Raw genomic sequence first — 21,910 nt, forward strand, 5'->3', positions numbered from 1 at the left:
CCAACTTCTTTTGGCAAAATTCTGCTCATCATTTAAGTCCCAGGCTAAGTGTCACCTCCTCCTGGGAGGCTTCCCTGATTCTCTGTCCCTGCCCCATGGGGTCAGGGGACCTTCCCAGGCTTCCTGGCATTCACGCATCCATCACACATGCTGTATGGAAACTGCTGTTTAATTGCTTATCTTTTCTACTACTCAAGAAATCTACTTTATCTCAAGACCCAGGCCACACATAACTATAAAAACATATGTAACTGGAAAAAAGTTTTTACAAAACTCGTATTTTGTAAAATCCTATCCTACTTCATTTAAAACAAAATCTAGTCACAGCTTGTTACATTAATTGCATAACCTTTAAATGGGTCAGGGCTCCTAGTGTGAAAAATACTCCAAATTCCATGAAGGGCAAGGACATTTCTCTTGTTCATGGTAACTGGAATGAAATAGGAGTGTCCTAAATATTTGTTGCTAGGATTATTAATTATAATAACATTTAATTCTTTTATCCCTCAAAAATCGTGCGAAGAAACGATCTTCCCAATGTACAGGTGTGAATGCAGAAGACAGTGAAGTTAAGTAACTTGTCTGATGTCAACCTGAAAAGCTAGGTGGCAGAGCCTGGATTTGAACCTGTGCAGTTTGCCTTCACTACTTTTGCTCTTAGTCACCCAGCTAAAATTCAGTATCCCATGGTCCAGACGCATATGGATGAGTTTACCAGGCAAAAATGTCAGCGGGGTCTCCTTGCAGCACTTCACCCTCCTTCCCAGTCCCTTGCCCTGCAGAGGCTCCTTGGGCAGCGGTTGCGCTATGCAGAGAAGAAGGCAGCTGGTGAGAGCAGCTGTTCTCTTCTGCTCACACGCACTTGACCTCCTCAACTGTCAACAAGTTCAGCAATATTCAGCAAGTTGAGAGACTCCATTGTGAAAAGGCAGAGCACAGACACCTCAGAAAATGAAATTTCATGTTGTTATGAGCTGCGTGCCTTAAGTTCCTCCCAAAACAAATCCTTTAAGAAGATACCCACCATGAGACTGGGTTACTAATTTTTGTCACAGGTAGGAAACTGCAATCATATTCAAAGGGTAGGTAGGCATGAGACCATGTTCCTCAGAGGTCAGTGCTACTTACAGGTTTCTAATCTGTAAAGACAACACTTGAGAAAAGACACGGTTGAAATAGTTAAATCGTAAGGAGTATAAACAGGTTGGAAACAGATTTGTTTGTGAAACTCCCTAATGCTGAAGTCATTAGCCTTGGTGCTGCACTTCTCCGAATTGTGGCATTCAGAGTAATAAAGAAACGGGTTTGTACTCCATCTTTATTACAGGAATTACATGCGAGTCACATGCAGCACACAAATGCTCTCCTAATTTCATCACCTGCATGTAACTGCGTGGGAACACTTAACAGCACTGTGGGCCAAGTGGCCGGGTGTGGAACACCTAGGCTTGGCTTCCGGCCCTGTCTCTAACCAGCTTTGTGACCTCAGGTTCCTCCAGACCGAGGCCAGACTGCATGATCACGGTGTTAAGCAAATTGTAAGAATTAACTGAATGAGTGAATAAGTGAATGAACTAAAGGCTTCTTCCAGCTTAAAGACCCCTGGGATTTCACCTCTGAATTGTTTCATTGCCTTCCTTGTTAGAGGGTACAAAGTTGGTTTCTCCGCTAATTCAAAACCAAGGTCTCTCTCTATTAGGCAGGTGGAATGTGTGGTATTTCCCCTTTGTTTATGTAGCGCCAATGAGTTAATCTTAACTTATTAGTCTGCCTACAGACTAATAAGTCTGTGTATAGATACTTTGTAAATGAAAGAAAGAAAAATGTATTTTAGGTGTATGTAGGATCTGTCTCTAGAACTATTATGGAAAAATAACTTTAAGAAACATTAACATCTTAAATATTTTGATTATCTAGCAAACCACGAGACAGCATTTGCTCCCTGTGCTTTCCTCAATAAAAATGAAATGGCAAAATCTAGGTAACCTCAGCCCATAAAAAATAGCTCCAACGGCCTATTTTCTAAACCCGAAACCAGGACACTTGGCTTAACAAATACTACGGAGCTTACAGAAGCCACATGAATGGAAATGAGGATCGCCCTGAAAATTCTGTAAGGCAACACTAACTGCAGCAAAGGGTTAAGTGTCTTTTCAGAGAAAATTCACATAGTGGTTGTCAGTCAGGATCTCCACGCATGGCCACACAGAATGTGCCCGGTTCAGTGCCGGGAGGATGCCCACTGCCCTGCAGGTCCTGCCAGGAGGAACAACTCTCACAGATGTAACTGAATGTCAAGGACACCCCTGGAGTTGTGCAGTACGCAGTCTGCACAGCAGTCCACCGAGGCTCCATGGTAGTTCCTTTGGTCAGAAGTTAGCTCCTGTTGAGGAGCCTGGAAGAGGAAGGCTGTGGCTCTTTGCCCAGTAAAGCCACGCCTCCGACTGCAGGGCGCTGACACAAATGCAACTTATCTAAGCTCTCCCAGTCTTTCTTTTTCCAGTTTTCCTTCGTCATAGTTTACTTTCCTTAAGTTCCTAGCAATTCTTGAACATGCAAGTCTGTAAGCAACTCTGAATTTATTTGAGCTTCATTGATGAGTATAAATCACATAAGAAGACATTTAGGAGGTGCTGGGAAAGTTGGCAGACGCAGGGCATGAGTTCGAGGGATCATCACAAGTGACAAGGCCATGGGCACGTAGCCCCAGGACAAGGTGGGCTGCCTCAGACATCGCGTGCCATGTACTTTGATGTGTTAGGCTTGTGAAAGAGGAACATCTCGCAAGACACTCCAGGAAGTGAAAACCCTGTTCTGGTCACTTGTTGACGTAACCTTGGAAGCACTATAAAGTCAGAAAATAGTTCGGGCATTGTTGGGGCAATGCAGGCAGAAGGAATGCATCTGGAGCTGATGAAGGGGCAGTGTTGGGCCGGGCGGTGCGGGGGGGGGGGGGAATGGACGTGAACTTGCAAGGCCCCACCTCTGACTAGCTCTGCATTTATGGGCAAGACAGTCCCTGCAGCACTTTGGGCCACTGGCCTCATCACAGAAGGAGAGTTGTCTGAAATCATCAGATGCCTCCAAGGGTGGGTGAGGTGACAGGGAGTTCCAGGGAGAGTTGCCGCAGTTGCGGAACAGCACAGCACAAAGGCATCTTTATTACAATTCAGAACAAAAAGCAGGTTTATCCTTGGTTTATCCACGGACCACCATTTGGACCTCTGCTCTGAGCTCTAGAGCCCCAGAGTCCTGAGTCTGCATGAAAATGAGTTAGGGAGGCCACACCTCTCGGCTTATATAGGGTGGCCCTACTTTACTCCAGCTGTCCTGTCACAGTTATTGATGGCGCCCTCCTGCATTCCCCAAAGTGGCCCTGTTGACATGATGAATTATATTATCACCCAAAGTAAGGGGGAGTCATCAACGACTAAACATAAATCTTGGGGAGCAGTTATTTTCCAAAGCTGTGCACCCCTTTGGAGGAAGTTAAGTAGGTTTGGTGGTGTTGTTTTATGGGTAGAAAGATAATTCATCTAAATAAACCTCCAAAATTTCCCAATAAAAATGGTTCAATAGAAGCAATGTGTCATAAATTTAAAAACCAGAGAAAAATATATGAGAGCCTATCAGTTTGTGAACAATGTTCATCTTCACTAGCAATCCAAAAAATGCAATTTCATTAACAATGAGGTAACATTTTGCCTGTAAAATATTTAAAAGTCATTTAAAACTATAATACTCAGTGTCTGGATGGGTGTGATCAAAGGAACACTCATATGCTGCTGGTAGGTATAAATTGGTTGATAGAAACTTTCTGGAATACCATGTGATAATTGTTTTAAATGTCTTTACAACTTTTATACCCCGTGCCTGTTACTAATTCGACAACTTTATTGTAAAGCCCCTATGACATGCCAGGCACTGGGAGATATTGTGGTGAAAGAGACAAACACTATTTACCCAAAATGGAACTTCAGTCTAGCAAAGAAACAGACACTTCAGGGAAAAAAGACAGGGTAGGGCAAAAGTGAGTTTACAGTTGTTCATGTGGAAAATAATGCAATAATTAATAAATAATAATAAAACAATGAACTGTTTTGTGTTCTCACAAGGGTAAACCTACTTTTGCTCCACCCTGCATATGACAATTTAGCTGACAACTTGTAGTGAGTACCCAAACAGTGGGCTCCTGGATGCTGAGGCCATGTGAGTAGTGTGTGTGCTGGGTCAGCCAGAGGTCAGGGAAAGGGCTGACCAGCTGAGGTGGAAGGGCAGGGCACATGGTAACAGGCAGAGCGTACGCCTTGAACAAAGGTTTTGAGGCTGGAAGAAGCAGAGCACAGTAACTGAACAGCTGAAAGGAAACCATGCGGTTGGAGCCAGAGAGTAAAGGCAAACATGACCAGAAGAGGGACTGCCAGTAAGAACTTCACAGCCACTCATGAGTTGTAAAAGCAGATTGACATTTTTAGAAACTTTCTCCACTGTGGAGACTTGCGAAGGGGATTGGAAGACAGAGCAGGACAGGAATAGAAACAGACCAATTAGGAAGCAAATATAGAAAGTGGTCCAGGAGAGAGATGAATGTGGACTAGGAGGGGTTGAGGAGACAGAGAGAAATAGAAATGTGGACGATACATTGAAGTGGTAGAATCAACAGGCCCTGGTGACTGACCAGATGGGATGGTGAGGAACAGAGGGATGTCACCAGTGATTTCCCAATGCGTGTCAGAAGCGGAAAGGTGAGGCTCCTTTCTGAGATGAGCGGTGAGGAGGAGTTGGGTGTGGTAGGGGAGCAGAAGGAGGGAAGATGTGGAATCCTTTTTGGGTATTTTCTACTTTAGATAGTATGAAGCGTACAAGTGGAGATGACAAGTAAGTACTTGGATGTGTTGGTCTGGAACTGAGAAGAGAGAGAGGGGGTTGGAGATGTAAATATGGGCATCAGAGCACACAGATGGCATTCGAAATCCTGGGTCTAACAGACTCATTTGGAGGCAGATAGAGTAGGAAGAACAGACCAAGTTTCCAGCCCTGAGGAACGTCATCATTTACAGATCTTGGAGAAGAAGAATGAGTTTGTAAAAAAAAAAAAACCCCACAAAAAACAAGGAATAGAATGAGGGAGACAATACTTAAGTCTTTTAAAAAGTCTAGCCTAAGGACACAGAAATTAAGGTCTAGATTTATGCATAAAGAAGCTCACTGTGGCATTTACAATAGTGAAAAATTAGTTTCAACCTAAATGTCAAGAAATGGGAAGATGTTTAAATAAATTGTGACATATTCATTCTGTGAAATAAATGCAGTCAAATGAGATGTTTTTGAAAATCATAGCATTAAATGAATAAAAGAGGTTGTACTATTTTACATACAATGTGATCCACATTTTAAAAATTGAATGGATATGCCTAAGAAGAACATGTAGCCACATGTTAATGGTGCTTAACTATAGATAAGATTTCAGGTGATGTTTTACTTTTGTATCCCCTTGTGTTTTTCAATTTTGTTCCAATAATCACAAAACAGGTGGTAATACTTTATGAAATAGCAAATAAATTGTGCTTGTTTATTTTACTTAAAATGAATGATTCTGAATGTGCTGAAGAATTCCATCAGAAATTGTTTGGCTGAGTTAGAATTTATTGATATAAATTCTCTGATGTGCCTTTCATAAAACAAGTAAATTTTGTGGTTTCATAAATCACTTACTAATTTAAAGTTTTTTAATATCAGATTTTCTTTCAAAATATAGATTGAGGCAAAAATATTTGGGGGTTATAATGGATTACAGCAGGGGTTGGCAAAATTTTTTGGTAAAGGGCTAAATGATAAATATTTTCAGCTTTGTGGGCCATACAGTTTCTTACACATTCATTTTCTTAAAAAAATTTTAAGCAACTGTTTTAAAATGTAAAAACTCTTAACTCTCCAGCCATCCCAAAGCAGGTTGCTGCCTGGATTTGGCCCACAGGCCAATCCACTGACCTCTGAACTGAAGGAAGAATGCATCAGAACAACGCATTACTACCGTTTCGTGAAACTGAACCTAACATTGGGACTGTAGACAGGGGGACCTTCGGCTCGTGGAGCAGAGACCCGTCTAGATCTGTTTTCAGCTGGAGGTGGAATATATGGAAAAGTTCAAAGGAGCAAACTTTAAAAAGAAAGTTTGGTATTTTCTATGGAAAATTGACCCTATGCAAATATGTCAAAAAGTTGATACTTTTCACCCCAAAAGGAAAAGCTAAAGGAAAACTCATTTGTAAAATGGAGAATCTTTTCATATGTCTTCCGTATTAATCTTACAGTTTTGGTATTACGAAGGAAGTGCTGTTATATACAAGAACCTATTCACTTGTTCACACCGGGAACCTGGGAGCCGCCTGGTGCCCCCCTCTGCGTTTCCTCTCCACGGGCCCACTCCTCACCACTCCATCACCAAGTGTACTCGGTGCTGGAAGCGCTGGGAGCAGATTCCTGTTCCGGTGACTACACCCACCCGCAGCTGCTCTGCGAGTTGGCCACTTAAGCTCACAGCTGTCTCCTATGGTGCAATGTATCGCTCCGCCTCCGGCTGGCAAAGGACAGACCCTCTGATCAATACACTGCCGGGCATTTCCCTTTCTTGCCCCAACTGTCTCGCTTCCCTACCTCTTTATCCCCCAATAAACCACATGCACTCCAATCCCTGTTGCGGACTCCACGTCTAGGGACCTTATGTAAGAGACCAAGTCCCAGGGATTCCACTTCCCAGATATATTCTGACCAGTGCGTCTGCTTGGAGAAAGGATGGTGAGCCAGGTTACACTTACAGTTGTCTTCTAATCTATGAATGCACTTCAAAATTTAGTGTATGATAGCAGTAACTTTTATGAATACCAGGGAATGGTTCTTATAAAATAGGCAACGATGTTCTGATAAACAAAATCATCCTCAAGGATAAAAAAGGAGTTCCAAGAGGCTTAGCTTTCAGTTGGCTTTACAGTATAGAATCATTGCTGGTATTCTTAGTACTAGTGGGCGGAAACAGCTGCGTCTCCAATATTATCAATTTGGCTAATTATTACTGATTATATGTTTTACATTATACCAGTAACTAATAGCCCGTAAATAATCTTTTATAAGACCTTTCCATTTTATTATACCGCAACCGGTTTACTGATACTTAATATGACGTGACTATTTGCTGACTCCGATGTGTTCAGTTTATCTTCTCAATTACACCGACATTAAAACCTTCAAAATTAATTTTGCAAAAACAGACTGTGTGCAGCATGGGAGCTTGTACGACCTGTGACCTCCCATTCTGGTTAATGATTCACAGTAAGCTTCAAGCATAAGCCCTGAGTAAATCAAAGGGTCCGCACGGCTCTCGGGGAGACGAGGCGCACAGAGCCTCGTGGTCCAAAACTGGACCTCGCACAGCGGGGAGCTGCGCGCGGTGCCCGCAAACCCGCCGCAGCGGCAGCGAGATGGAGCACAAAAGTTCCGCGTTTCGCGACGGAGACTCGGCGGGTTTTCCCAGCTCCATCTAAAACAATTCTCTCTTCACTTTTCCTATTCTGGAAGCAGGAAATTAGACACTTCGGTACTTTCTCAGTGAAATACGTTTTGCTTCCGGTTATACATAATTATTTTCAAATGGCAAAATCTATTATGGAAAACACAGTAGATCGTTCTTTGGTTTGATGATCCCTGAAACCACTGTTTTGTAGACAAATTACCCAGCAACAGAGACTAAAATGTCCTTTTTCTTTCCTTCTTAGAAAATGGATTTAAAAAAAACACAAAACAACACAGAAAACTCTGAGTATGCTCTTTAATTTAAATAGAGGCAAGCCCAGAGTATTCTAATACCTATCATGAGTCTAGTTCGTAGGAATTTCTTTTCAGCCTCACGAAATGACTTCAGTGAAGCATAGCCACCTTCTTCAGCCTGAGCATGGGTGTAACTGCCCAACCCCCTCTCCTCTGCAGGGTGGGGAGAGGGGCTCTGCCTCAGGCGGGGTCTGGGCACAGTGCTGGAGGGCGGTGGGGTGGGCCTGAGCCTGCAGGTGGGGCCAAGGGGCAGCGAGGCCAAGTCGCAATCATTTGGCCACCTCCAGGGTTTTGCCACACTGTATTCCACCTCTGCTGCTATTTTCATAATACCTTTCTTTACATCACCACGTTCTAAAATAAAATTCACTCAAAAGGGAAACTATACCGCTATGATAAATGGAATATAAGTATTATCTGCTAAAATGGAAGTGAAGTGCACATATACTGCTTTTCATCAATTTTAGGGCATACTTTTATTTTTCTCTTTTAAATATTTTATTTATTTATTTATTTATTTATAGAGAGAGGGGAAGGGAGGGAGAAAGAGAGGACAAATTGACGTGTGAGAGAAACATCAGTTGCTTGCCTCTTGCATGCCCCCAAATGGGGACCTGGCTCGCAACCCAGGCATGTGTCCTGACTGGGAATCGAACCGGTGACCTTTCAGTTCACAGGCTGGCACTCAATCTGCTGCATCACGCCAGCTGGGGCAATTAGGACGTACTTTAAAAAATAATTTTCACACCTCTGAAATTGGGATGTGTCTTTGAATCAATGTCGTCTTGTAACTATAATTGGCAACATCTCTGTCACTCTTAGTAGCACACACAATAGTTATGTTTTATGTGTCAATGGTATATTAGATTTGATAAAATATAGTCAATTCTATAAATACGATGTTCTTAAATTTTTTTACTCTACAGTAAAAATGCCACACCAAAATAGAATAAACCAAATTAACTTATACAATAAATGGTTGAACAAAAGTTTCTTATTGAGAAAATGGAACTTTTAAATCAAAATAGCTAGATATTCTAATGGATAGTTTTAGACAAAGAGGAGGATCCACATCAGAGAGACAAATCTGTCAGTTTTTGTATAGTCCACACTAACTGAACTCACATAAGGATGTGGTTGGACAACTCAAAGGACACTGAACTAACTATTTTAACGGATATATTTAGGTGTTTATACACATTTAAAGCAACTTCTGGAGGTGACATTTCAACGTATTGCTGAATATAACAGAGGTGCCCATGGACTTCAGTACGGGAGTCCTTCCCTGTTGGTGTGATTCCTGGCTCTGCTTGAATGGGCACGGCCAAGGGTTCGGTTCCAGAGGGCTTGGGACATGTAGGATTCCGCCTGAGCACCCTGACCCTGATTTACGAGGTCTGAGTCGGGTCGATTAGCTTGGCACTTCCTGTGTGTGTCTCATCTGGGAGGTGTTCTCAGTGAAATCTCAGTTTTCATGTGTTCATTCCCTTCCCCCTACCGAATATATGTGAATGTAAACACAAGGCTGTCAAATGACGTTTGTTTAAATATCACCTAAAAATTACTGTACACCGCACTCTGGAAAACATGTGTCTGGGTGAAACACCAAGTTGGATGGACGTAGCAGTGACTTGGATGGACTTAGGAGAGACCTGAAGGATTTCAAGCCAGAAATGGCTGGATTTTATATATAGAAAATACATATATTTTATGTGTTTTATGTGTTGACCGATACTGAAAAAGAGTAAATACTGTAACAAAACTTAACCAGAGGTCTTAGCCACAGTGCTAGACAGTCAGCCATAGAAACCCACATCATTTTAAACATGGTTTAAAGTCTAGTCGAGAGAGAATGGGCTGCTGAGAGGAAGCAAAAGTGTGGGCAATTAGCATTGCGGGTATGAGGCACTGGACCAACCGCACATCGACTCAATAACATTTCCAGGTGAGGAGAGAGTTTGGGAAGAAGGGAAGAGGAGGAGCAAAGGCTAAGCTTTGCAGGGAATGCAGAGGAACGGCTGAGCCAGCCACCAATGAATAAAAAGGTCACTGAAGGATGATGAAGGAATTCCCTTTGTCTAAGTCCTAAGATAATCCATATGATCAACTTTATATCTGTGTGTTTCTTTTTTGTTTTAAAAAATAACTTTACATTATAGAAATACTTCAAACATCTATATGATTAAATATTACACTGAACACCCGTGTACCCATGCTCTGGCGAGGACCCACCCATGGCAACCTTATTTCACCTATATCCCTGCTTCTCCCCCCATCCTCCCACTAGGTTATCTTGAAGCAAATCCTAGACATCACGTCATTTTAGGACAATGGTCTTTATTCTTGATGCAAACCCATGTCAGGAGCACAAACTATGATGAACCTTGTGCTGTGGCTACTTAGAAAAACACTGAAAATTAATGAATCTAGAAGCAAAATCTACTCTAATAAAGAGAAATTAAAAATAAGACAATATGAACATGATTACCAGTTACCGGGAGAAAGGACAGCATAGAATAATTTATAAATAACCCGAATCTGCTAAACAAGGTTACTAGCAAAATCCCATGACGGGAATTAAACTAATGAGATTAAATATAATATTGGGAAACAAGAAAATTTAATTTAAAAATGTGTAAACTAAAGCATCAAAGAAATAAGCTATGAAATAATTATTCAACCACAAAGAAAAACCTGAAAGCAGAAAGAGACCTGGGCTGATGGGGAGATGGGGAAGCAAATTAAGTGTAAATTATAATCTAGTCCGGACCATTTGAAAGAGACTCCAATTAACTCCTTCCTTCGGTACTTACTGAGCCCCCGCCCAAGGCAGGGTGATCTTCTGGCATCTGGGTGGTCACGTGTTTTAGTGAACCACCTCCGCTGCTTAAAGAAGAGGCAGCAAAGACCTGGGGGCAAGTGGCTGCCTCTACCTGATTCTGCCTGAACTTCGCGCAGATGCTTCTTCAACACCTGGCTCCTTGAGAAATGGAGGCAATTGGAAGGGGTTCAAAGAAGTGGAACAGAAAATAATTAGAAGAAGAGATTGATTTTAACAGAAAGATCAAAGGAACCAAATACAGGCAACTTGGCTGCGCGAGAGCTCAGGGGGAAAATGGGCGATTTGAGGCATGTAAAGAGTGAAGCAAGAAAGAAATGTCGCGCCAGTGCACAGAGCGAAATGGAGAGCCCAGGACAGAGAGCAGCGCCAGGAATGGCCGGTGAGGATGAGGCCAGGCGCTCGCCCAGCGCGGCGTGCACAGCCGCCCTGCTGCGCACACTTCAGTGCCACGCAGGCCTCTAGCACGAGAACCCCTGCTTCCAGGGAGGAGGCATTATTTTCCACTTTTCAACTTGGGAAGAGAAAGTGTGCTCAGTCGGTCCTGCCCGGTCCTGCCCTGACAAGCAGGACGGGGTGGGGAATGGGGGGTGAAAATTATTTGCTCTCGAGTGTAATTCATAGATAAGTTCTGACGCTCCTCACTCCCACAAAATTTTTTCCAGTCAGCAGCAATTTTACCAGTGAAGGCAGAGAGATAAAGTGAGGCGGGGGCGGGGGGGGGGGCTGTGGGCTGTGGGGGTGGGGGGAAGGGAGACTGAGAGAGACAGAGCCTCACGGAGAGACCTGTGCTGCTTCTGTGGCTCCTGCTTCGTGTTTTAGCTTTTCACTTAAGGTCTTACTGATGTGGTTTCAGCGGCTTCTTTAGTTCTCGATCAGTTGCTCTCAGACCTTGTGTGTTCATTGTTATGGAGGGGGTAAAATTTATCTTTTTATTTTAAAATATATCGTACACACAAAGCAGGGCATAAAAAGTAGGCGCACAGCTTAGAGAATGACAAAATGATTCCCAGCATTTCCTACCTCTCCATTTGAAGTCAGATTATTCTGGCCCCTCGAAATCCTTCTCTGTTCCACCCTGGTCACATTTCTCTCTCGGTCTGTCTCTTCCAACCCCGAGCGTTACCCTAGAGTTTAGCTTAACCCCTCGCTTTTCCTTACAGTTTTGCTATAAGGTGTCGAAAGCTACTCCATGGTATTGCTGCCTCAGTATCCATTCTTTTTTTCCGAGAGGCCTGTACAGGGGCCTTAAGCTGCCCCAGCCCCTTATGCAAGCTCACACCCTAGACAACAATCTGTATAAGCAAAGGGAATCTCCGGATGTGACCGCCCCACCAGCCCCTGTGACAAAGCCTGTGCACCTCCGAGAGCCTTCCCCATTTGTGCCCCGTAGATTGGACCCCATGAAGCCCACCAAAGCCCAGCTCTTTCTGGTTTGAATAAGGTTTATTATTGTCATTAAACTTATAGTTGCCTGATGCCTCTGTGATGGTGTCTTTCCCTGCCCCCAGGACAGTACTAATAAGGGACAAAGAGGCTTGCTTCTTTTCACAGTGGACAAGAAAAGTAAAATTAATGGAGTTCATGACACTGGCTACTCAGGTTGCAAATAGGGGTCAGACAAACAGGTGGAAGACCCATGCACAGGGTGTGTGAGGCTGGAGATGTGTGTTACTGTCTGCCTTGCAGACAGTATTTTGGAAGAAATGCTCACTCAGTATCCCTCGGGGAGACCCCTGGTGGTCACACACTTTGGCGGAGTGTGTCTCTGCCCCAGCCTTCGGCAGCCCTCCTGGCAGCATGGTTTCAGCAGAGGGGCTGGTCAGGGAAGAGGCACAATCAACTGCGTTTCCCTTCACCTTTCGACCCCTTTCCTGAGGCTGAAATCCCTGTAGCACGACGGTCCTCCCTGGTTAGGCTAAAGCTCGTCAAACGTTTGGCCACTGCCCAGAAGCTTTGATGCCGTGTCCTATCTCAGTCCCCTCAAATCCAGACTCTGGGAACTGAACCAGGATTGGATTTGTCCCATTGCAGGCCACCTCTGCTCTTAGTCCCCGCTCCCTCCCTTCTTCCCAGCATCGCACCAGCAAGGCTTTACCATTTTTGGTAACTTGGCTAGACAGGCGAAGGGGTTCCTCCCACAAGGCCTTCCCTGGGCTCTTCAGCAATTCTAATTATGAGGCCATGGTGGTTATGAATTTTAAATAAGTGAAAGGATCAAGGCTTCAGAAGACAATAGATGGTCAGTGTTAAACTTTCTGATTTGGGTTCCCCCTGACCTTGGGAACAGCTTAAAGAGGCATCAAGTCACAGAGTAAGGGATCTGGAAATTTCTGCTCAGCAGTTTTATACTAGCTCTTTACAAATATAAGACATTCCATAAAGACTAGGTAAAACTAGTACTTCTGAGAGTCTGTGGAACTGGTGTGTCTCAGCAGAGACACAGTGTAGTCGAAACAGTGATACTGGAAAATTATTGCTATAATATCTACAATTCCTCCTTTCTCTCTCCCTAAGAAGTCCAGGATCTTATGGGCAGCATGTAGAATGTATGGCTTTTAACAAAAGGAGGCTCTTGAGCTTTGAATTGCTTGGTCTTCTTCTCTATTTTTGTATCTTCCCCATGCATGCATTCAACAACAAGCGTTTGCTGGACATCGAAGTGTGCAGTAAACCCAGTAAGTGTCAGGTAGCCTGCTAAGCCCCAGAGTCAAAGAAAAAACTGGCACTGGTGCCTCCTTTCAGGGAAGCTGAGAAGCTGGTAGAGGGGGAGAGATCTGCAAAGAAGGAACCGCAGCAGGGTTCTGGGGCGCTGATGGGAGTGTTTCCAGAGCCAGCGGGGATGGCATGAAGACAGTTATAAATTCAGAGCAAGAGAGAGAAATAAGAGTTGGTCAAGGTGGATGGTTAGGTTTATGAGGGGCTTTGGGGGGGAGGGGCAGTGAAGCTCTTGAGCTGCATTAGGAATTATAGCCTCAAAGAACTTTTGATCAACTCTATTTCTGAAGCTCAAGAAGGTGACCTTGTCCAAATTTGCATGACTACTCTGTGGCTGGGACAGGACTTCTAAATGCTCTTACTTTCTGATACATGATTCTGGTTCCCCTTTTGCACTAGGTAGTGAAGTGGCCTGCCTCTGGCAGGACGACACCTGTGCCCAAAGATGAAGGCAGAGTTTCCTCTCCTTTGGTTGCTATAGTTAAATAAGACCACTTGTTTTTTTTATTCCTGGGAATTTGGTTTATGTAGATCAGGTGACACATTTAAAAATTTTTTTCTGTTCCTCTATGTCAGTTTCAACTAGAAATTGGAAGGTAGGATGTGGATGGGTGAGTACCCAATTCCATCAGCTCTAGTTGGCTGCTGAGATGTGCGGCCTCACCCGCATCCTGTCCCCAGTGTTCCTTTGGCGTCTGATCCCCTCTGCTTTCAGGATACAAGATTAAAGTGGGAAGACCCACCTCCTGAGTTTCACATTCAGTGGAACCATCCACAGTGTGGGGATGGCCTGAACCACCTGCCTCCTCTTTCTTCTTCTCCTGCCTCACCCCCTTCAGCTCAGTGGGGCGGGGGCAGGGGCGGGGGTGCAGAATGCTCTTCCCCCTAGGTATGTGAGAAATGGCTTCTCCTGCAGGTGAGCTCTGAGTACAGTCTGGGGACCATTTCCTGTGGGGGTGCAGGAAGAAGTGGTGGTTAGAGAGAGAAGACAGCAGTGAGGGGATTCTCTAACATTTTGGGGACCGAATGGCCTTTGTGGGGGAGGAGCTGACACACCTGAACACTATCTGCAAGGTTTCAATGCTTAAATAAAATTCATCCTGAAATGCCTGCAATCCCTTCAAGAGATTTCAATGTTCACTTAATGTTCCTCTCTCAGCAGAACAAATGTGGACTTGGTCCCTGGTATTCCCGTGACTAAGCACTGGTTTTGTACGATGATCTGTGTAGACTAATTCCTATTGACCCTTCAGAGAGAGAAATCACATATTATTATTCAGGAAGCGCATGTAATTTTATCTCTTTTACAAGCCCAAATCAAATAGATTACCTTCCTGAGCTATGAACAACTTGAAATGCACATAGATCTTTGAGGTTAAAGAGCCAGGATAAGTAAGGGCTTGCATTTGCAAGAGCGGAGTCTTCTGTAATTTGCTGCTGGAAAGAATCTCTTAAGTGAATACTGAGGAAACCAGTGGATTCTGAAACTGAAAAATCTCTTGAGGGAAAAAAAGGGTAACATAGGGATGTCATGGGAAACAACACATTATATTTATCTAGCAGACTTCTTCTTAAAGGTAGAAATACTTCTCAAAACCTTCACCATTATTCCGCCTACCCAGGCCGCCATCATTTCCACGCTTGACTTCTGAAACAGCTGCCTGCTGAATTTCCCTGTTTTTAACCTTCGTTCATTTACAGTTTGCTCTCCACTCAGCCACTGAAGTAATCTCTTAAAGCCTGCAAGTCTCCAACAGCTTTCCACTCCTAGGATAAAATTCAAACTCCTCCCCATGGCCTTAGAGGCTCTTAGGATTTCTCAAGAGACAGTATCTGCAGGGCAGTGTGAGTAGGACAAGTCTGGGGTGTGTCCATCCAAAGCAGAATGCTCAGTATCTCTGATCCCCGTCCCCGAAAAGCCAATAGTGTTCTGTCCTCGACTCCAGCATTTCACAGCTGCATTACCACCTGCACACCTCCAAACACCCTCTAGGCAGGGGTAAGGGGTTCATCACCCCCACTTGAAAATTCCTACCAGTCTACATGATCTGGCCCCTGCCTACTTCAGCCTCAGGATTTTTGCACAGGCTGTTCTCTCTGCCTGGACTACTGCTATCCCAGACTATCTCTGTTTGGCTCTTTTTCCACATTCAAGTCTTAGCTTAAATGTCACCTCCTGGGAAAGGCCTTCCCTGACCACCCCATCTAAAATAGCAATGCACACACACATACACACATACACACAGTCAGTCTCTCTACACACATTCATCACTTCTTTATTTGTTCACTGATTGATTGCCTGCCCCTCCTCCCTAGAATGTAAGTTCCATGACAGTAGTCTGTTTTGTTTGCTACTATGTTCCCAGGGCCTGGGGATACATTTTAAAAACATTCATTGATTAAATAATAGATGCCATTAAGTTATAAGTCATTTAATCACATACATAACAAACATCAGGAAGAAGCAGAAAAGCATTTTCACACTCATTTTTCAGGTAAAGTATGAAGACCTTAAAAGTAAAACATCCCACCCTGAATGTTAATGGTGGACGGAGGAAGCAAACTAGAATTGCCATCACCTCCTCATTAAGATACAGGGCATTGTTTCAGTATAAGGCAATCCACTAGATAGGTCACACTGAAAGACATATAACATACACAGCCTATAATTAATATAATTCTCTTGTCTGCTCAAGTTTAAGGCTAAATGTCCTTGGTGACTACCACTACTTATCTACCATTGCATTTTATTTTATTACTTTATAGGTTATGATACCTTCTCAAACCTAGGCTCAGAAACTTAGGTTCAGCCTTCAGAGAATGGGGAGGAAAAGTAAATACATTTTATTGTTCCCTGTGGAACAAATTTGAATGCCCACCTCTCCTCTGATTCTAGTAGCCTACAAAACCTGGTCCGTGAACGAGGTGCTGTGTGGGGACCGCAAGTCCATGGCACCCACGCTGCCACTCTCCTCTCCCACCCTCCCAGTGGGTACACCCTGCCCTTTGCAGAACTCCCCCATGCCAAGCACCCATTCCATCTGGGACTCCTCCACCCGGAGTGCCAGGCAGCTGCTACCAATACATCAGAGTTGATGTGCAAGTTAAACACCTATTTGCCAGCCCTTGAAGAGTGGAAAGAGCACATCTTTCCAGATAAGTCTGCATCTAAATACCCTATCTGCCCCTTGTCACGTGTGAGATCTTAGTTACTTACCCTTTTTAGTTTCATGATACCAAACTTGCAGGGTTGTTGGGGAAAATACGAATAATGTCTGTAAGGTTGTTCAGCACAATGCTTGTTACGATTAGAATTCAGTGAGCACGGAACATACAACTGTGGGGAGGAGAAGCCCTATTTTTACCCGCAGAATGCAGGGGATGAGTGAGACTGACTGTGGGATCAGAGGGGTGGTTCCCAAAGTGGGGTCCCCAGAACACCTGTGAATTTGTTACAAATTGCAAATATTCAGGCCCCAGCCCAGTCCTACATATCAGAAACTCTGGGGATGGGTCCCAACACTGTATCAATAAACCTTCCAGGTAATTCTGAGGCAAGCTCTCTCTAGCTTGGGGATTCCTGCAGCAGAGATGGGGTGGGGGAAGGAGAATAGAAGTGGTGAAGTCAGGGGAGAAGAAGTTCTGCACACCAGGGGATTAACCAGAGAGGAGACCAGGCGTGCTGCCCCTCACCGAGGCTGTGGCCATATCGGCACCCCCACCCCAGGGGCAACTTCCCACAGCAATCTGTGACAACATAAAGGACAGACTCAGGGCATATTAAGAGAAAGTGGGCTTTTATTATAGGGTTAGGGGCAGTCCTAACCCCATTATTTTCCAGTGCAGGAAGAGAACAGACTGAACTTGAAAGGTCCTTTCCCTGAGCAGAGGTAGGTGGGCATTGTTTTTGGTTGTTACAAGTGCCGCTGTGACCGAAGGGCAGGAAGCTGGTCTAGACACTTCCTCAAACTTCCTCGGCTTGGTGACTTCATGAGTGAATCACATCTGACGGGCTCAACATGAAGAGAAGGGGGAAGGGAGGAAGGTGAGTCAGAGATGTGTCAAGAGGATACAGAGAGCATTTGGATGGTTGCCAGATGGGAGGGGTGTGGGGAATGGGTGAGGAGGTGAGGGGATTAAGATGTACAAATAAGTAGTTACAGAATAGCCATGGGGATATAAAGTACAGTGTAGAAAATGGAGCAGCCGAAGAACTTATATGCATGACCCACGGACATGAACAATGGTGGGGGGGATCGCCTGAGGGAGTGGGGGGCACTGAGTTGAGGGGGGCAAAGGGGGAAAAATTGGAGCAACTGTAATAGCATAATCAATAAAACAGAATTAAAACAAAAACATGTGTCAAGAGATGCAACGCCACCAGGATTTCTCTAATCCACCCGTTCAGCACAGACCACCTGCTCGCCCGCTGCAACCCTTTCTGCCGGTGGACAGGACAAAGAGGTACTTCCTCTGGGGTCAGCAGTTAAACAATATTTTTAAAAAGAACTTAATCATTCCAAAGCCCCACGTGACCCAGCAGATTTTAAACTTGTTTCCAAAGGTAACCCCTGCAATGAGGTCTCTTTCTCTCTGGTTCCACCTAATTAGAAACTTCAAGTTTCATTAAGCCCTGGCTGGAGTAGCTCAGTGGATTGAGTGAGGGCTGCAAACCAAAGGGTCACTGGTTCGATTCGCGGGCAGGGCACATACCCAGCACATGTGGGCTGGGTCCCCAGTGGGGGGCCGTGTGAGAGGCAACCACACATTGATGTTTCTCTCCCTCTCTTTCTCCCTCTCTTCCTCTTTCTCTAAAAATAAATAAATAAAACCTTTAAAGAAATAGAATTTAATTTACACTTTCTTAGACGCATATTCATACTTGAAGATTGTTCTGAAGGATGTAGACAAGATCAAGGTTAGTCTTTTCTTACTAAAGAACAAGGATCCAACAACACAACTGTTGAGCAGCTACACGGCCAACTTCCCCGCCCTCCCACACCACGCACACGGCTGTCACTATCACTGTGGAGGGCAGACCATAGAACCGAGGCTCAGACGCATGAGGGAACCAGCCCGGAGTCTCACAGCCGCTTTAAGCAGCCAACTGTGGATTCTTTTTGTTTTCTTCCAAATTTCTATTGAATTTATTGGGGTGCCATTGGTTAACAAAATTATATCGGTTCCCAGTGTAGAATTCTCTAATATATCACCTGTATACTGTACTGTGTGTTCACCACCCAAAACTAAGCCAGGTGTGGATTCTAAACGCCAGCCTCCCACAGGCAGTGTTAATCCATGGCTAGAAGAAAGGCCATGGGGCTGACCTGCCCTTACTTTTGCTGAAAATGACAGCTCTCCATCTCCAGCTGATGTATAGGCTGTGATTTGTACTTCCAATGAAATGTATCTGCTGCTGAAATTTACCACCGGCTTCCTAAGCTGGTAAAGAGCACGTGTTCAGTGTAAAAGTGCGTTATACACAACCCTGTTGCAAGTACGGCGAACCTGCTCTTAAAATGACCTGAAGTGAACAATAGAAACCAATCATGTGCTTAAACACAGCTGTGTTAGGAGATTTTACAGAAAAGTGGCCGTTGCTTGTTACTGAGACACTTGCGAGAGATGCCTCTGTCTTTAAAAATGCTTTTTAAACTTACTTTTTTGGATAGACCACCTTTATTGAGATTCTAAGATGGTTTACTATTGTTCTTTGAGCATATGGAATATTTTTATACCAAAGGAAAGCAACCTACTGTTATTCCTCATGCCTCTGAAGACAAAATAAGAGGAAGTGGGTTTGGTTTAAGAAGAACTTCCAGACAATGAGCCTTGTTAATAATCAGGAGTGGGTTTCCTAGGAAGTTGGGCATCTTCTTTCTTTCTTTTTTCTTTTTAAATGGCTTAATTTAGCTTATAAAAGATCACAGCGTGTTACTTTTTGAGATTTTCAAGCTTTGGGGATGAGGTTTTGTTTTTCTTGGCAGCATTCACATTTGAAGGCAGTATATTTGACGCGGCTTTCTGCATTTGGCTTGCTAGAAAATGAAGCAACGTTATACCCACGCACTCTACCCTCTTCCAGACTGTGAATGCATCGGTTACTTTTTTGCTCGGGACATCACTGTGTCTGAGTGGGTAAGGCCCAGCTGGAGTCCTCTGTGACTTTCAGAGTTAAGAACAGTCCTTTCTATTCAGCAGGCAACAGTCAGCACTTTGCCCAACCCATCAGAAGTGAGAAGAGTGGGGCCCTGGCACTGACAAATCCTTGTTGATAAAACAAAACCCCTTTTCATGAACACTCTGCCTTTAGAAAACAAGTGGATAGAGCACTTGTTGGTTAATAATAAAAGGAATTCTTTACTGACTACTCACATGAATGAGTATTTTAAAGGCATGGAGTATGTAAGGAATTTTAATCCTGCCTCTGTGTTCACACCCCCACACAACAACTGTGGAGAAACCAATGGCTTTGGGATGATGAATGGCCCAGACTCGGCCCAGAGGAAGACGACTCCAAGCCCTACAATTCGGCATCTCTCTTTTTAAATTCCAGGGCAGACTTTTTTTTTTTTGACTGTAGCTGAGGAGTGGGTTCAGTTAAAGGGCTTTGGATGCATTGGAAAATGACCATCTAGCTATGCCCACCTCTTTTTATTCTGTCAATAAAATTCCAACCCTCACGGTGTTCATCTCAGCCTTTCAGAGACATACACTTCTGCTAGCACATCTTTAACTGGCTAAAAGTTCTATTAGTTAATTTCAAATTAATGTCTTTGGAGGCTTCAGGCCATGGGAGAAAAGAAATCAGGAAACTGAATTCATAAATGACAGAGCAATAATCATCTCAAATGAGATTTCTTCCAGTCCTTTCTTGTGGATGACACAAAATTAGCCCAGCTTAGAGAGAGCTCTCTTCTCTGCAGGTGGTACTGTGGTACGGGAGGTGTGTTTCTCCAGTCACAGTCTTACTCATTTATTTACTTTCCTACTGCAACACTCCACGCGTGCACCCCCAGCCCCTCCCCATGCTCTGTGCAAACCCCACCTGCAAAGCAGCCAGGCTGCATGAAGGGTTAAGGCTGCAGCCTTCCATGCCAGTAGATACTGCAAACATTCACGCATACTTTCTCGGCTGCAGTCAGCCCTGTAGCTCCTGCAAAGCCTTCCACACTTGCAGAAATATTATTTCCTCCCAGCTATGGTTTAAACTTGCATGTGATGAGGTTCTTTTGCTCCAGAGTCTAAACTAACCCTTGCAGGGTCTTACCTAGAATCTGTTCCTCTTCACTTGCTGAATTTGTATCCCCTGCCCTGTCCTGGAATGCCTCAGGGCCTTCTGTAACCTTGATGCCTTCTCTCCACTGGAAATTACATGTATCTTCATTGGCTGCATTACTGCATATTTCCCTAGTAACCTTATTTTTACCTCTGACTCAAACTTCTCCAGACAACACCACCTCTACTGACCCTGACCTTCTCTTTCCCTCTATACCAGCATTTCCAACCAGCTGCGGGATGAGAGAGATCCTAGAGGGCAAACTAAGGAGAGGTTTTAGAACTCACCTGCACAGCTGCAAGGATCAGACATAGGATAGGGCTGCCTGCAAACTTCCCAGGGACCTTCTGCAGCCAAGTCTCTTGGCCTTAAAGTGACAGGGCGCTTTTCACCATATAAGGAAGACAATTTCACTTGTCTGCTTTGAAACCTGTTTGGGCAACCCAGCTCCTCTCTTGATGTTGCTGAGACATCAGCCTTCTGGGGCACCTGGAGGCTGTCAGTTCCAGAGGATCTGTCATAGTAGGCAGTTTAATAATTGCTGGATAAGGCACAAGAAGAGTGTTTTGCAGACTCTAGTAAAAGGCCTGAAAACCCTTAACATGGGGCTTGCCCCTCCAGAAAGGGTTTAGGGTGACAAGGAAGTCTTCCTCAATTACATGAAAGGGCTTCTGCTTCTATTTCAAGTTTGGCTTCCTGAAAACCAGTTATCCTGCTGTTCTCATGGAGGAGAGGCCGTTTGGCCTCCCCGCTCTGCCCCGGCCCCCTCCCCCTCACTCAAAGTAGAGAAGAGCAGAGAATGGTGAAGCTTGTGGTGTAAGGTTTGGATTGCTTAAAACAAATTAGTGGTGTACCTGGAAAGCGAGTGAAGTGGACATGATACTGAGATTTCAGCTGGAGGAGGCCTTCCTGAGCTGGTAAGCAGACACAGTTCTCCACCAAGGCCATGTCCACTCCTGAACACACTTTTGGGCTCGCTGGACGGAGGCCCACAGCTGAAGTTGGAGGACAGCTATTAACTTCTGAGAGGCACAGATGAGAGTATGTTTTTGCAAAAGCAAACATTTTCTGCTAATGACACTGAAATGCAAACCTGCACTGCTGTTTTGGGGTGTATTAAAAACAATTATAAGAAAAAAGTAGAGATTAATTTAGTTACCACTAAATTAAGCCACACACTTTTTTCTTCACTTGCCAACTGGATATTCTCTCTTTATTGCTTAGCTAACTATGCCCAATACCAGACATTA

At 44.2% G+C, this 21,910-nt stretch overlaps 1 protein-coding gene across 1 annotated transcript in view; it reads right to left on the reverse strand.

The window, feature by feature from the left end:
- SCHIP1 (schwannomin interacting protein 1) overlaps positions 1 to 20,963 on the reverse strand; it is a 149,159-nt gene extending 128,196 nt beyond the window's left edge. The window contains exon 1 of the mRNA XM_037046647.1: positions 20,948 to 20,963. The gene's annotated coding sequence lies outside the window, so the exon portion shown is untranslated. The remainder of the gene's footprint in view (positions 1 to 20,947) is intronic.
- Positions 20,964 to 21,910: the final 947 nt, after the last annotated feature.

The sequence above is a fragment of the Sturnira hondurensis genome, unplaced genomic scaffold (assembly GCF_014824575.4).
Source record: "Sturnira hondurensis isolate 20B ecotype Veracruz unplaced genomic scaffold, ASM1482457v3 Scaffold0005279, whole genome shotgun sequence".
Taxonomy (NCBI): domain Eukaryota; kingdom Metazoa; phylum Chordata; class Mammalia; order Chiroptera; family Phyllostomidae; genus Sturnira; species Sturnira hondurensis.